This window comes from Danio rerio, chromosome 8, assembly GCF_052040795.2.
Source record: "Danio rerio strain M-AB ecotype USA chromosome 8, GRCz13ab, whole genome shotgun sequence".
Classification (NCBI taxonomy): domain Eukaryota; kingdom Metazoa; phylum Chordata; class Actinopteri; order Cypriniformes; family Danionidae; genus Danio; species Danio rerio.
This window is the reverse complement of record NC_141028.1, coordinates 40273789-40287658: the sequence shown is the minus strand read 5'-3', so window position 1 is coordinate 40287658 and position 13870 is coordinate 40273789. Positions and strand designations below refer to the sequence as shown.

Below are 13870 nucleotides of genomic sequence, written 5' to 3'. Positions count from 1 at the left end.
AAATGCAAAAAGTGAATTTTTTATTTTTATTTTTATTTATTTTTTGTTCCTTATAACAAGTTGTTTCTTTTTTCATGTGTCAAACTAATGATCAATCTACAGGTTATTTAGTGTAATAACACATCCTTGAGTTTAAAATCTGTTTTTTAGTTTAAAAGTAAATCAGGTTTAAATGGCGAGAGTCCCTGTGTGGACGAAAGTAACACTGTTATTTATGTCCCACAGCTAATAGCCTAGCCTTATTTTTTACTTCAAAATTAGAGATTGCGGTGTTTTGACTCATGTTTTATAAGATTAATGCATATTGCCAATATTAATAAAAAGAATTCAAAAAATGTAGACATTAACAAGTTGCATTTTTGGATTGTTTTTGAAACATTTGAAAGTTAAATTTAAAATGAAAATGCTGTAATGCTTTTATTTTTATTTTTTGCAAAATTAAAGGACAAAATTTGTTTGCAGTGAACATTAACAAGGTCAAAGTCAGATATATTTAAAATAAACAAAATTAGGCAAATCAAGCAAATATTGTTTTGCTACTTTTGACCCACCTGTGTGTTACTTTCGTCCCTGCCTATGGGGTCAGAAGTAACAATGTGCAGCTTTTGTTTAAAGTGAAGTTATTTAGGGTTTCTGCAGGTTTCATTCAGTTAAATCTAAGACTTTTTAGGACCATTAAAAAATAAATTTTAGACTTATACAGGGTTTTTAAACCGTTTTTTATTTATTTATTTTATTTTTTACCAGGATTATCCTGAGGAATCATATAATTATTTTTTAATGGGGATTTTGTTGTAGAAGTCTAACAGCTGTTGTGAATATTATCTCTTTGCAATGGATTGGAAGGATGTCGGCCCGATTAAGTAGCTTTATTAGCAAAATCAAGGCCTGTATAAAATGATTTAAGACCTGCAACTCCATTTCAGTGAATTTAAGACTTTTAGGCCTAAAATAGATTTTTTTTTTGTATTTCAAGGCATTTTAAGACCCAGAAGACACCCTGATATTGGAGTAGTTCAACACTGTAACAAAATAACAGCTGATTTTCAAAGACAACTGTACTTAGTAACCACAGCAAAAATATTTTTCTGCTAAAAACATTATTTTAAAATTTGTTTTTTATGAAAATTGTTACCTTCATCCCAGCTCTCCTCTACACTTGCATATAAAGTAAACTGTAAACTATTGAAATGCATTTACTGGGGCACTGGTCATTTTTACTGGGGCATGTGAAATGATTTATAATATTTATTTAATTTCCTATTAATTATATTTTATTAACATTTACCCTTACCCTAATCTCTAAACCCAACCTTCACAGTAATGTAAAAATAGTAGTTGTACAGAGTATCATTTTTTTATGTATTAACTTATCCAATAAATTAGATTTTTTAACGTCTACCCCTACTCCAACCCCAACAGTCACAGTACTGTAAAAATACAAATTATTGTTATACAGTATCAAAAAAATGCTGCTATATTAATGTGCATATCACACTTCCGGCCGGCTGTGCATCCTATCTAGACTTTACCATCTAAGCCCACCACCACCCCCTTCCTCTTGGAAGGACATTTGTCGTTGATAGGGGATACCTGACCATCAGTTTCTTAATGCTGAGATGTGCAATTCCCTAGTGTCACCATTCCACTCTGTAAAAGACAAAGACAACATCAATAGAAGTCTACCAGTTTGTTCTTTCTTTCTTTTTTTTCTAAAGAAAATATCTGACCATCACTTTGTCTGTAAAAATCTTATTATAAAACTTCAAATTACGATGTACTTGTCATTATTGAAGTGTGTTTCTCTGTTTCTCCACATGCTCCATGCCAATCTGCCAAAGAGAAAGATATCAAATCTTTATTTAATCCTTAACACATTTCTTTGGAAACTAACTCCATTGCTTAGTCTGTTCAAGCAGTTCTACCTGTTTGCTGAGCTCCAGGTCTTTAAGTATATCTCCAGCGCTCCCTTTGTGAGTCTTCTCCTGCTCCACTCCAACCTGCAAAAGACAAAGACGGCACCAACATAGCACTACCTGCTGTGTTTTAGATAAATGTCCACCGATGCTCTTGTGAGTCTCCCTCTTCTGCCTGCTCTCTCTCCATTACCTGAAAAACAAAGACCTGACACACACAAGACCTGTCTAACCATCTATACCAACCACCACCCGCTTCATCTTGAAAGAATGCATTTTAAATAAATTCCTGACAATAAATTTCCAGTCATTGTTGAGGTGTGCAATTCAATTTTTTTTCTCCATGTGGTCCATTCCAATATGCAAAAATACAATAGAAAGATATCAAGTCATTACATCATCTTAATACCATTCTTTAGAAGTTTCATCCACCATTGTCTGGTTCTGTTCTAACACTAACAAACAATATTTCATAGCTATAAATAAATCCTCTAGAAGATGACAACGACTTAGAATGGCTCAATGTGTTTCAATAAATAGTAAAATTAAATAGAGCAAATAACAATAAAAAAGCTTCAAATATTGAAAAGGCCGACAGCATAAATTACAAATAAATAATACAACAGCCAGACAATATATCTGCAAATAGACGTACTTAATATGTGTTAAAACTGAAAGCACAGAAATAGATTACAACAGATAAATGTATCTGACTATATAGCAAAAAAAAAAAAAAAAACTATCTACAAATGTTAAACAAGATAGCAATATACAAATGAAGCATACAAACACAAATATTGTACCTAGTGGTGTACCAACCTGACAACATAACAAATGGCATTCTACGATTAGAAATAGGTTACTAAAGAAGATAAAATTACACAAACGACAATAAAAAAAAAACATATATATATATATATATATATATATATATATATATATATATATAAAATTATAAATCCTACAATTGACAAGTCGACAACAATATAAAAATCTCTAATTACAACCAACACTCATAACTTAACCGAAAAATACGTGGATATAATAATATAATATAATAATCTGAACCAAAAGACCGAGAGAAATAGGCTACTAAAATCTTTAGTCTTCTTCAGCAAAACCATGCCAAAATTATACTTTAAGAGAAATCTTTACATACCGTCATGCCATGCGATGGTCAAACACTTAATGCAGTTTCTCTTCACCATCTGACGTTTTTCGAACACATTCTATTTTAGAATGCCTCGGACTACGGTAACCGCAGCAACGCCACCGCGCCGCCATGTTGAATCATCTTAAAGGTACAGTGTGCGATTTCCGGATATCACAATAGGATATCACAATAATAAAAATAATTTAGTAAAGGATTTGGGTCCCTGACTGTAACGTTGCCTTTTGAGTATATAAATAATAGCAACTTCAATTTTCAATTTGACTAACTTTTGTATGCTTTGCTTGTATTTTTATATATTTGTTGAACATTTCCAATCAAATGCATAACTTTTACAATACGATATTCACATTTTAGCGAAAAAATAAAAAGTAAAAACAAAAACTAAAAGAAAGCAAACAAAGAACAATAGTTGGTAAATAATTAAGAGGAGTTTAGTTTTATATTCACAGTTCTGGTTGCTTTACAACTTGAAAGTCCTTTAAGAGCTTTTCTTATACGTTTTATATTTTACATGCATTTATACGTGACGTCACTAGCTTTATTGAATGATTGTGTCTAACATTTAGGTGTGCAGTAACGAATTACATTTACTTCGTTATATGTAGTTGAGTAAAATAGTTGAGTAACCTGTACTGTTACTCAAGTATGATTAGAAAAATCATTAATCTTACTTCTCTACATTTGGCGGCATTCCTCCGTTAATGTAAATAAATATGATTCATACAACTTGTTTACAAATATCGTGAGGCACCGCATTGGGAAGGTTGCAAGAGGTTGCTATAGAGACACGTCCCCGCTTTCGGTTAGAGCGCGCGCGCCTGTGTTGGCATGATGGCTAAAGTCAAGGAAGACATAGTTTATACCGACATTATTCACCCTACTCGTGTTTTTATACTGTGGTCACGCCATGTCGCCATCTGCGGTTCCGAGAAGGACGGTCACGCTGACTGTGCAGTGAGTTTATCGGACCATGTCACTCTCGGCCTCAAGTTCAGTCAAGTCAATTTTTCACTCCAAGCTAGATGTCAACAAGAATAGTTTAATAATGCGATGCACACTGTACATCGAGCTTATATTGCATCTACATGAATTCCAGCCTTGATTCCAGCTCTAACCTAAATACACATAGTGGTAAGTCAAAATTATACCAATTTAAACCTTATTAATGCTACGGGACAACAAAAGAAACTGCTGTTTAACGGAATAACCAGACTATAGCCCTGCACATTAGTCATTCACACTGTTAACCGTAAAAATATAACATTTAAACATTTTTAACATAAAATGATGTGTTTATATATGTATATGAAACTATGAATTTACACATCTGTAATTCTATACACAACAACAACTTTGAAAAAAAAAATTGAAACTACTAATTAACATGTCATATTCTAGGTTCTTCAGCCACCTTTAACTTTGATTACTGCTTTGCACACTCTTGGCGTTCTCTTGATGAGCTTTTATAAGGCAAGAAATCCCCCTCATTAAACATGACAGGGCACACCTGTGAAGTGAAAACCATTTCAGATGACCACCTCTTGAAGCTCATCAATAGAATGCCAAGAGTGTGCAAAGCAGTAATCAAAGCAAAGGTAGCTACTTTGAAGAACCTAGAATGACATTTTCAGTTGTTTCACACTTTTTTGTTATGTATTTAATTCCACATATGTTATTTCATAGTGTTGATGCCTTCAGTGGGAATCTACATGAAAATACTCATGAAAATAAAGAAAAATCTTTGAATGAGAAGGTGTGTCCAAACTTTTGGTTTGCACCGTATAATTAAAGTCAGAATTGTTACAACCCCCCCATATTTTTCCTGCAAATTCGGTTTAACAGAAAGATTTTATCAGCACATTTCTACAGTTTTAATAACTATTTTCTAATAACTGATTCCTTTTATCTTTGACATGAAGACAGCACATAATATTTGACTAGATAATTTTCAAGAGTAAAAGTAATATCTGAATCTGTTGCACATCACTAAGCAAATATTTAAAAAGTAAAAAAATTCACAGGAATTTATATTATTATTTTGACTTTAACTGTATTTAAAATGAGAAGTAACTGTAGCTATTTACTTGACTATTTTTTTTTCATCAAATCCTTTTTTACTCTTACTCAAGTAACTTTTAAGATTGTTACTTTTACTTGAGTAAAAATTTCTGCAAGTACTTGTACTTTTACTTAAGTCTAGATGTCGGATACTCTACTCACCTCTGCTGACATTGCATCGCTGAGAGATACAATCTCAGCTTGCATCATAAAGGCTGCATCCAGTTACTATTGTTTTTTAAGGCATAGGCCTATAGTTACTTAGTCTGTGTAATCTCTAAAAAATAACATATAGTTCACTTTAAATATCGCTCAATAACATTTGAATCATATTGTTATATTTTTAATTTAGACTATTGCTGTTTTATCTAATGTATTGTATGTACAGAGCATATTTTGACACTTAGTATTCAGCATGTAAACCGTATTCATTTTACCATTAGATAAGACTGCAAAGATTTATTTTTCATTTCATGCAGTTTTACTGTTGCATTGTTGTATCTTGAAAAAAATATTGCTTTTTGTGTTGAATCACTGTTGTTCATTGTCATTTCATTCTTCTTAAGAATATAACAGCCTTTAAGTGTCATTTATAAGGGATTTACAATGCATAGATAATCCTTACTTAATAAACATTGCATAAATAATCCTCCCTCAAAACAGTAGCCATAAAGCATACACAGTAACTTTCCAACCTGAAAAATAAGATGTATTTGCATGGTTTATTAATTGTTTGCTTACATACAATGTAATTTGTGTAGCTGCTTGTCTGAGGTGTGTTTCCCTTTTTCTCCACATGGCAATCTGCCAAAGAAACAAGATGTTAAGTCTTGAATTAATCTCAATACATTTCTTTGGAAAATAACTTCAGCACAGTCTTTATTCTGGGATTACCACTCTTAATTAAAGGAAAACTGTAACTAGTGCATTTATGGGGCACTGGTCATTTTTACTGGGGCACATGACTCAGTAAGTGTAGTCTAGCAACGCCTATAACGTAAGACAATTCTAAAATGTGTAAATGACTCAAAACCAAGTTTTTTTTTTTTGGTGGTGAGCACAAATGAAAAGTTTCAGACTCCTGTATACACTCACCCGGCCACTCTATTAGGTACACCTGTCAAACTGCTTGTTAACGTAAACTTTTAATCAGTCAATCGCATGGCAGCTACTCAATGCATGTAGGCATGTAGACATGTTCAAGACAATCTGCTGCAGTTCAAACTGAGCATCATAATGGGGAGGAAAGGTGATTGAAGTCACTTTGAACGTAGCATGGTTGTTAGTGCCAGACGGGCTGGTCTGAATATTGCAGAAACTGCCAATCTACTGGGATTTTCACGCACAACCCTTTCTAGGGTTTACAGAGAATGGTCAGAAAAAGAGAAAATATCCAGTGAGTGGCAATTCTGTGGGCGCAAATGCCTCGTTGATGCCAGAGGTCAGAGAAGAATGGACAGACTTTTTCCAGCTGATAGAAAGGCAACAGTAACTCAAATAACCACTCGTTACAACCGAGGTATAGAGAACAGCATCTCTGAATCCACAACACGTTCAACCTTGATGTAGATTGGCTATAACAGCAGAAAGCCACACAGGTGCCACTCCTGTCATCTAAGAACAGGAAACTTTGCACAGGCTCACCAAAATTGGACAATAGAAGATTGGAAAAAAAATACCCTGGTCTGATAAATCTTGATTTCTGCTGCAACATTCGGATGGTAGGGTCAGAATTTGGTGTCAACAGCATGAAAGCATGGATCCATCCTGCCTTGTATCGATGGTTCAGGCTGGTGGTAGTTGTGTAATGGTGTGGGGAATATTTTCTTTTAGCATCGTATTAATGCCACAGCCTAGTATTGTTGCTGACCATGTCCATCCCTTTATGACCACAATGTACCCATCTTCTGATGGCTACTTCCAGCAGGACAACACATCATAAAGCGCAAATCATCTGGTTTCTTAAACAAATCTGCAGCAACTGCGTGATACTATCATGTCCATATAGACCAAAATTTTGGAATTTTCCGGTATCTTCTTGAATCCATTTTATAAAGCATTAAGGCAGTTCTGAAGGCAAAAGGGGGTCCAAACCGGTACTGGTAAGGTGTACCTAATAAAGTGGCCGGTGAATGTGTAACTACACATTGTAACTGTTTATAGAGAAAACGTGTGGAAAACATGGTAAACTCTGCTGCTTTTGTAAACTGTTCTTGTAGTCTTTAGATGATGTCCATCAGCACAATTTACATCACTCTGCTTATCAGTGTTCACACATTTCAGACAGACTCTTTTGTGTGGGGGATTTTTAATGATTTAACACGTTAGAAACTTAAACGCCATTAGGTGGCGACAAATGATCTATGGGTGATTCATGTAATCATTGAATCAATTGATAACACTGCACTTATAGGGTATATGCCGAGCTAGTGCAGTTCCCATGCTGATACACTTCCGGTGACCTGTTATTGTGAACTTTTTGCCATTTTATACGGTTCCTTATACAGCATCGATGTTGTAATGTCATTAAAATACATTCAGTTAAATAAACTTTAGCATTTATTTAGTTGCTCAAGCGTAAAACGAGACAAAAAGCTGTTTACTCACATGTGCCCGTCAGAATCGGCAGGCTAACGCAGAAGCTCCATTGAATATACTGGGGTAAAATAAATGCTCATATTATAAAGATATGGCGAGGGAAATGTAATTTAATGCAGTGCTTCTTGTACAATCTGAGACCCACTTTAAATCGGATATCACTCAGCTAGTGGAGATCGCTGATTTTTAAAGAAAACAGACCTTGAATGCATTAGATTTTGCATTGGCATTCAATTTGTCGGAAGCACTTAACCCAGGTTACTGGCAAATTAAAAGTCCTATTAGCATGCTTCGGCATATACCCCATTAAGGAACTATACACCGTAGAACCATTTATTGAAAGTTATTATTTATTTATGTTTACTGAACTGATTCCTTAAAAAGTGTTTTATCTCATACCACGTTTTTATAATAGTAGCATCTTATTTAATGTGCCTGGCATTTCACTGATATTTTTAAGGAACAAACACTCTGGTAAAACACCACCTTGTGTGATATGCTTTTAATAGAGCCTAATATATGCTTTCAATACTGTTTTGCTTCACTTCTGAAAAATACCAAATTCACATAAGGATTTTATTAAATAGTAAATGGAAAACTACACAGCGCTTGCTGAACATTTGATTTGTTTATCTTGACATGTCTGAGAGGAATTGAGTAGGCCTACCTTATTTTCTGATATGCATTTTATGGTGAGAAAAAAAGGTAATTTTTAAAGATCTGTTGGAGATAAATGGTGTCTGAAAAGTATTGTGGACATTATTGAATGCACACATTGAATTCCAAAAGCACTTCAGTAATGAGGTTATTATACTGTCAGTATTGGTGCAACAGAATGCTCTCAATGTCCTCTTTCTCAACCACCATGATCAATACTGCCAAAACTGATTACCAAAACAAGATCAACAGCACTTCAGACTCCCGCAAGCTCTTCTTTAATTCACTGCTTTGTTCTTCTTTTTCGTACACCACCTCTTTATCAGCTGTTGATTGTGATACTTTCTTCACTGACAAGACAACAGCCATCTGTAGTCAGTTCCCTGTTCCACACATTCAACAGACTAGGGTGGAACAGTTCACAAAATTGTTGAGTTGGTTTGCATCACAAAGAAACTGTAATGGTCCCTCAGGGGCTGTATGGAGTTGTTTAGGTGATACATAGCACATATATAGGTGTTGCCAGGGCTTAATCCAGGGGCCTCAAACTCGATTCCTGTAGTTTTTTTTTGTTCTTCTCTGTTGTGCTGTCTTCAAGCATTTGGAAAAAAGGGCAATAAATATTCATAATTTAGATAATTCGAAAAAAAAGTAAGCATTTTAGAAACGTGTTAATTGACTGAATATTGTGTGAAAACAATACAATTTGTTTTAATGTTCACAACAGACAAATGTTGTGCTACTTTAACTGTGTTTAGTGTTTTGAAATTGGGATAACAGATTGGACGAATGTAGCAATTGACACCTTAAGAGTTTAGACATTTCCTCAATGCTCATGTTTTAAATAATCGCCAAGAGGAGTAAGATACATAAGAATAATAAGTTGTATAAAACATAACCATAAATATTAAACATATTATTAAAGGGCACCTATTTTATCCCTTATACAAGATGTAAGATAAGTTTTTGGTGTCTCCAGAATTTGTCTGTAAAGTTTCAGCTAAAAATATCCATCAGATAATTTGCTACAGCCTCCAGAATCTGTCAATTTTGGTGTCTGAATACACTGTCGCTGTTTTTGCAGCCTGTGGCTTTAAATCCAAATGAGCTGCTTTCCCCAGCCCACTGTTCCCACATACGTGTTGCTTCTTATCAGGCGTAACATTAGATAAACAGCAGTCAGTGATAGAAACAGACAGGGATGAAGCTATATATATAACCTATATATGCCCAAAAAATGCTAAAATGCTAAAAATACCAAGCAAGTATAATTCATGTATTTGTGGTGGGGTTTATTCAAACCTTTTTAAAATTATGAGTCTCACACAAATGCTGTACACACACAATTAGACACACATATTAGAGTTAAGTGATATCATGCAGCTGTGGTAATTATAGCGGTAAAGAACAGTGTTGGGGAGTAACTAGTTAAATGTAATGGCGTTACGCAATTTAATTAAAAAATAATTGTAACTAATTTGTTACAGTTACTGAAAAAATGTGTAATAATTTACAGTTACTAATAAAAATATTAAAGAATACAAATACGTTACATCTAAACATTTTTTTTTACAAGTAGTGACGCTACCAGCCTTAACTTAACTACAATTCTCAGCAGCGTGGTGGCAACGTTACTACTTTCTAAATCAAATAGCTTTTCAGTTGTGAAGCTCTTTTATTAGTTAAGTAGCACAGTAGTGTCCACGCAAGCTACATTTACCGATCGCAGATCAAAAAGTGACAGCACCGACATTCACAGAGCAGTTAGGCCGGTGTCTAGATGATGAAAGTAAATCAATATGATGGCGAGATTGACGATTTCTTCTTCTACCTGTTTTTCGGTGGTTGACAACAAACTTTTTGGTGCGTTACTGCCACCTCTCGCTCTGGTCTATGATGTGGTCAACCAATTAGGCTAACGCGAGAAATTTGCTTGATGGAAAGATGACTGAGGAAGAGGAGGTCTATATAAAGTTCACTGTTGTATAGGCTAGAGTATACTATGGTTATTACTATTAGTTAATCATAGTTGCTGATGATACTATTGAGTGAAATTGATTAATAAAGAGTTGTAAATATATATACAATAGGCAAAATTTTGATTTTGTAACAACAGTAAACAATGTTTTTGTTATAAGGTCTGGTTTTGTGGTTGCTGTACTTTAAAATTAAATTAATAATATCTTAATTTAAGTGATGAAAGATTAACAGTAAACAGAGTGCTACTGTGAGCTTATGCTTGATATAAATGCTTTAGTTATAAATGCTTGGTATAAATGCTTTAGTTGAAAAATTCATTAGAAATTTTAAAGTTATCAAAAAGTAATCAGTTACATTACTTTTATAAAGTAAATGAAAAGGTGCACTTATTACATTTTAAATAGGGTAATTTTTAATCTGTAATCTATTAAATTTCCAAAGTAACCACCCCAACACTGGTTAAGAATTACATAGCGATTGTCCAGACTTTATTACAAACATGCTCTGTTTTAAAATGCTTTATATGCTAAATATGATAGAACCATCGCAACTGGCCCACCTTTACTCTGCCCTGCACCAACTGTGGGTCAGTGATATAATTCCCCCCTCTTTTAATCCTTCAGCACTAGTTGGGGATACATTCTATATGAGGATTAGTGTTTACAGCTGGTCATCATATGGGGACCCCTCTTTCGTTGGTGTTTCACCGATTTAAGCCCATGAAACCTCAGGAGGGCTCGACAGCAGATCTACTGTCTTGAATCTACTGCTGACCACCACCCAACTCTATGATGTGGTTTGTCTTTCAACAGGTTTGGCTCTTCCACTGAACCTCCCTTTGTAGCCAAATCCAGCGAGATGTTGCTTCTTCCTCCTTAGTGACTTTTCCTGTTTCCTGGCTATTCCTTCAATTCCCAGGAGTCCAAGGGCTCTCCAGAGTGACTGCCCCGCAAACCCCCTACAACCAACCTCTACAGGTAAATTCCAGGCCCGTCATCCAACTCTGTTAAACTTATAAAACTTACGAAAATCACAAGGAGTTAAACAAATATTTTAATTCCAGTTTATTTGGAAAAAATGTTCTGTGGACATGTGTATGTTATTATAGAAACATGGCACCTGCCAATCGATTCGGTGGGGGGTGAAAACTGCATTCTTACTCAAGTTGCGGTTGGCCTCAAAATCACTAGGATTTGGGTCCTATTTTAACGTCAGGAAAGTTTAAAAAAGAGACTTGTGTTTATATCACTCCAATATGACAGACAGTTCTGTCCAAACAGCCTCCAAAAGTTCAATTCTATCATAGGTGCCCTTTAATACATTTTAAGACTTGATTTGTTCATTCCTCTTACTGAAAAGCACAATCTACAATCAAGCAAAGTAAGGATTTTTATCATATATAAACGTCTTATCAGTTTATGTGTGTGTGTTTATTAATGAAATGTATTTGCCATGAAAATATGCTTTAAAACAGCTCTTATTATTTTCCAGATAACTACAAATAGGACTTACTGGTGATCTCAGAAATTGTAATTTGTACAAATTTTACAGTAGGTGTTAAACCTCACAAAAATGTTGTTTACATAATGAGAATTCATTCCATACCACCAGTGGATTAAAAAGCTTTATGCTGCCAGATGGCGCAGTTACCGCACAAACCAGCAGGGACCAACCAGACCATGCTAACCCAGCAGACCTTGACCTCTTACATGTAACTAATGATCCTAAAGTTCAACATGTCCATAGTGAGAGGCAGATGAGCATGAAAAAAGCAGTATGTATTTAAACGATGAACAAGATTTTATACGTCACACTGCAACGAAGCGCTCCCCCCTGCTGATGATGCTGGAAAATGAGAAGACATGATTATAAAAGATGTGTTAATTACAGCAAGAGATCCATCAGTCATTCTCTCTCTCTCTCTCTGCGCCATAGATTATTCCCCCCCTAGTCAGCTCAGCTTGAAGTGCCCTTCACAGATCACAGACTGCACCTCGGTTCACAATACTCTCCATATATCCATCTCTCCGCTGATAGAGACGCATTCAAATTTAATGACACCGAGGCCGAACAAAAACACAGAGCAAAAAGTGTAATTCATCATGGATACTAGAAAACAAAACTGTGTGTGTGCGTGTCTTTGAAAGACAGAAGGTGCGATCATGTTAGACAGGATACAGGAAAAGAGAAGAGCCCCGGGCAATAAGAGAGGATGTGATTGATATGATACTTCTGATAAAAGAGAAAAGCGGAGGAGGAGAAATGCGGATTAGAAACATAGAACGCGCTCTTCAGTATGGTTGTTTTCATTAGGCTTAGAGCCGAGATCAATAAGCCAACACTCACTCAGCTACTGTAATTGTTTAGATCTGATGCTAGCGGTGCGTATTCAACAAAAGTGGAAATGCGCAAAGCAGATTAACTAATAAATAATTACAGCTCTGTGCATGAGGGCGAGTCGTTATTAAAAAGAGATTCTGTTCAAGTTACGTAGACATCCTATTTAGGCGTCTGACTGCAGTGTAAAAAATACATGTTAATTAACGGTTGGCTCATGATTCATTGGTGTTTCTTTTTGTTTGAGATTTCGAGGTGAATTATGGGCCCTTGATCTCTAGTCTGACAGCTTTTGAAGTTGAAAAGCTTACCAAAGATACTTGTATTGACATTTTTAGTAGTTTGATACTATGTATAGTCTGGGTTGGTCATGTAAAAGATGTCTTGCTAAGTTTTTTTACGGCAGTCCAGGTTGTAGGTCAGTGTTTAATTTGTAAATTAATAATTCCCTGAACAAAGCTAGGAAATAAAAGTTACCAAGACTGACGTCCACCACACAATTTCAGTTTTCCTGGAACATAAGGTCATTAAACGATGATAGCGCAAAAAAAAAGAGGATCACATTTCTAAACAGTCTTTTATTATTTTGTGCTATATAACATTATAAGTCAGTCATGGATAACAAGAACATGTAGCTACAAACATAAATTGTATGAACAATCACTATTCAGTTCACTTCACTATTATGTGCCAAGTGAAAAAAAAAAAAAAAAAAAAGATTCTGTCTAATCTTCAAGAAGAGCCCACAGTTACCTCTTCTGTCATGTTTTCTGGCTGACTGGCTTTGCTTTGGTCTCCCGGTATCCTGATTATTCGCGCAGTTTCATCTTCTCGAGATCTCGTTTGATCAGGCTTATTATCAGATTTACTTGTGGTTTTATGCTTGACTGTCTCTTTGCCATTTTGAAAATACAAATATTATTTCGGGGGCCACTATTCCATAATTTATTTTCGCTGCTCACTGCACGTGAAACAATAACCAACCAATAAGACTGATTGTAAACATAAGAAAGCCGATTGGCTAAAAATATTATTGAGGGTCAATAGTTTAACTTGACTTTTGCTTTAACTTGCGCATGGTGACTACACGCATGCACGCACAATCCACACAGCCTTCTCTCTTTTTGTCTCTCTCTCTCACTTTCTCTCT

At 35.0% G+C, this 13870-nt stretch overlaps 1 protein-coding gene and 2 long non-coding RNA genes across 5 annotated transcripts in view; 2 read left to right on the top strand and 1 right to left on the bottom strand.

Annotated features, from left to right (window-relative positions):
- Nucleotides 1-48: 48 nt before the first annotated feature.
- Nucleotides 49-3213, bottom strand: LOC147842762 (uncharacterized). Its single transcript, XR_015498243.1, has 5 exons — nt 3076-3213; nt 1926-2124; nt 1782-1832; nt 1533-1650; nt 49-1430 (listed from the first exon to the last, which is right to left on the bottom strand). It is a non-coding gene; the product is annotated as an uncharacterized LOC147842762 (long non-coding RNA).
- LOC147842761 (uncharacterized) overlaps nt 49-13870 on the top strand; it is a 159261-nt gene continuing 145439 nt past the window's right edge. Inside the window, exon 1 of the mRNA XM_087265102.1 lies at nt 49-1340. The gene's annotated coding sequence lies outside the window, so the exon portion shown is untranslated. The remainder of the gene's footprint in view (nt 1341-13870) is intronic.
- Nucleotides 3873-13870, top strand: part of LOC141375881 (uncharacterized) — a 215957-nt gene continuing 205959 nt past the window's right edge. For 2 of the 3 annotated variants that reach the window (XR_015498249.1, XR_015498248.1), the window contains exons 1-2: nt 3886-4221; nt 11196-11360. This is a non-coding gene — a long non-coding RNA (uncharacterized LOC141375881). Of the gene's footprint in view, nt 4222-11195; nt 11361-13870 lie in introns of all 3 variants that reach the window. The other variant, XR_015498247.1, reaches the window with a different exon arrangement.